The sequence below is a fragment of the Parasteatoda tepidariorum genome, chromosome 10 (genome assembly GCF_982258835.1).
Source record: "Parasteatoda tepidariorum strain Cologne lab strain chromosome 10, Ptep-v5.0, whole genome shotgun sequence".
Lineage (NCBI taxonomy): Eukaryota > Metazoa > Arthropoda > Arachnida > Araneae > Theridiidae > Parasteatoda > Parasteatoda tepidariorum.
The window spans coordinates 47,564,629-47,567,128 of NC_141764.1; the positions used below are offsets into that span (position 1 = coordinate 47,564,629).

A 2,500-nucleotide genomic window follows, 5' to 3' on the forward strand; every position below is an offset into this window, starting at 1 on the left:
GATATATTTATTTTCCTCTAAACACACAGATGCACTCCGACTGTGAAGCGAATTGTATAATATAATTCATAGAAAAAGAAAACTTCCTACAGGATATAAGAAACTCTTAATTTAAACCTGTATGGAGAGTTCCATTCTATCATCCAAGGGGGCACCCGGGTTTGAACCGGGGACCTCTCGATCTGCAGTCGAATGCTCTTCCACTGAGCTATACCCCCTTGTTGTACAGATTAGCTATAAATAAATTAAAACGTCCCTTCTTATTATTAGTTATAAAGGGAAACCATTCATTATATTTGATATATTTATTTTCCTCTAAACACACAGTTGCACTCCGACTGTGAAGCGAATTGTATAATAAAATTCATAGGAAAAGAAAACTTCCTACAGGATATAAGAAACTCTTAATTTAAACCTATATGGAGAGTTCCATTCTTTCATACAAGGGGGCACCCGGGTTTGAACCGGGGACCTCTCGATCTGCAGTCGAATGCTCTACCACTGAGCTATACCCCCTTGCTGTTCAGATTAGCTATAAATAAATTAAAACTTACCTTCTTATTATTAGTTATAAAGGGAAAAAATTCATTATATTTGATATATTTATTTTCCTCTAAACACACAGTTGCACTCCGACTGCGAAGCGAAATGTATAATAAAATTCATAGGAAAAGAAAACTTCCTACAGGATATAAAAAACTCTTAATTTAAACCTGCATGGATAGTTCCATTCTTTCATCCAAGGGGGCACCCGGGTTTGAACCGGGGACCTCTCGATCTGCAGTCGAATGCTCTACCACTGAGCTATACCCCCTTGCTGTACAGATTAGCTATAAATAAATCAAAACGTCCCTTCTTATTATTAGTTATAAAGGGAAAACATTCATTATATTTGATATATTTATTTTCCTCTAAACACACAGTTGCACTCCGACTGTGAAGCGAATTATATAATAAAATTCATTGGAAAAGAAAACTTCCTACAGGATATAAGAAACTCTTAATTTAGACCTGTATGAAGAGTTCCATTCTTTCATCCAAGGGGGCACCCGGGTTTGAACCGGGGACCTCTCGATCTGCAGTCGAATTCTCTACCACTAAGCTATACCCCCTTGCTGTACAGATTAGCTATAAATAAATTAAAACGTCCCTTCTTATTATTAGTTATAAAGGGAAACCATTCATTATATTTGATATATTTATTTTCCTCTAAACACACAGTTGCACTCCGACTGTGAAGCGAATTATATAATAAAATTCATTGGAAAACAAAACTTCCTACAGGATATAAGAAACTCTTAATTTAGACCTGTATGAAGAGTTCCATTCTTTCATCCAAGGGGGCACCCGGGTTTGAACCGGGGACCTCTCGATCTACAGTCGAATTCTCTACCACTGAGCTATACCCCCTTGCTGTACAGATTAGCTATAAATAAATTAAAACGTCCCTTCTTATTATTAGTTATAAAGGGAAACCATTCATTATATTTGATATATTTATTTTCCTCTAAACACACAGTTGCACTCCGACTGTGAAGCGAATTATATAATAAAATTCATTGGAAAAGAAAACTTCCTACAGGATATAAGAAACTCTTAATTTAGACCTGTATGAAGAGTTCCATTCTTTCATCCAAGGGGGCACCCGGGTTTGAATCGGGGACCTCTCGATCTGCAGTCGAATTCTCTACCACTGAGCTACACCCCCTTGCTGTACAGATTAGCTATAAATAAATTAAAACGTCCTTTCTTATTATTAGTTATAAAGGGAAACCATTCATTATATTTGATATATTTATTTTCCTCTAAACACACAGTTGCACTCCGACTGTGAAGCGAATTATATAATAAAATTCATTGGAAAAGAAAACTTCCTACAGGATATAAGAAACTCTTAATTTAGACCTGTATGAAGAGTTCCATTCTTTCATCCAAGGGGGCACCCGGGTTTGAACCGGGGACCTCTCGATCTACAGTCGAATTCTCTACCACTGAGCTATACCCCCTTGCTGTACAGATTAGCTATAAATAAATTAAAACGTCCCTTCTTATTATTAGTTATAAAGGAAAACCATTCATTATATTTGATATATTTATTTTCCTCTAAACACACAGTTGCACTCCGACTGTGAAGCGAATTGTATAATAAAATTCATAGGAAAAGAAAACTTCCTACAAGATATAAGAAACTCTTAATTTAAACCTGTATGTAGAGTTCCATTCTTTCATCCAAGGGGGCACCCGGGATTGAACCGGGGAACTCTCGATCTGCAGTCGAATGCTCTACCACTGAGCTATACCCCCTTGCTGTACAGATTAGCTATAAATAAATTAAAACGTCCCTTCTTATTATTAGTTATAAAGGGAAACCATTCATTATATTTGATATATTTATTTTCCTCTAAACACACAGTTGCACTCCGACTGTGAAGCGAATTGTATAATATAATTCATAGGAAAAAAAAATTCCTACAGGATATAAGAAACTCTTAATTTAAAC

General features: G+C 35.9%; 7 non-coding genes across 7 annotated transcripts; all 7 read right to left on the bottom strand.

The window, feature by feature from the left end:
• Positions 1–146: 146 nt before the first annotated feature.
• On the bottom strand, positions 147–218 carry TRNAC-GCA (transfer RNA cysteine (anticodon GCA)). The gene has a single exon. It is a non-coding gene; the product is annotated as a tRNA-Cys (tRNA).
• A 226-nt stretch (positions 219–444) lies between these two features.
• On the bottom strand, positions 445–516 carry TRNAC-GCA (transfer RNA cysteine (anticodon GCA)). The gene has a single exon. It is a non-coding gene; the product is annotated as a tRNA-Cys (tRNA).
• Positions 517–742: 226 nt separating this feature from the next.
• TRNAC-GCA (transfer RNA cysteine (anticodon GCA)) lies at positions 743–814 on the bottom strand. Its single transcript has one exon. It is a non-coding gene; the product is annotated as a tRNA-Cys (tRNA).
• A 226-nt stretch (positions 815–1,040) lies between these two features.
• On the bottom strand, positions 1,041–1,112 carry TRNAC-GCA (transfer RNA cysteine (anticodon GCA)). Its single transcript has one exon. It is a non-coding gene; the product is annotated as a tRNA-Cys (tRNA).
• A 226-nt stretch (positions 1,113–1,338) lies between these two features.
• On the bottom strand, positions 1,339–1,410 carry TRNAY-GUA (transfer RNA tyrosine (anticodon GUA)). Its single transcript has one exon. It is a non-coding gene; the product is annotated as a tRNA-Tyr (tRNA).
• Positions 1,411–1,934: 524 nt separating this feature from the next.
• On the bottom strand, positions 1,935–2,006 carry TRNAY-GUA (transfer RNA tyrosine (anticodon GUA)). The gene has a single exon. It is a non-coding gene; the product is annotated as a tRNA-Tyr (tRNA).
• Positions 2,007–2,232: 226 nt separating this feature from the next.
• TRNAC-GCA (transfer RNA cysteine (anticodon GCA)) lies at positions 2,233–2,304 on the bottom strand. Its single transcript has one exon. It is a non-coding gene; the product is annotated as a tRNA-Cys (tRNA).
• Between the last annotated feature and the right edge of the window lie 196 nt (positions 2,305–2,500).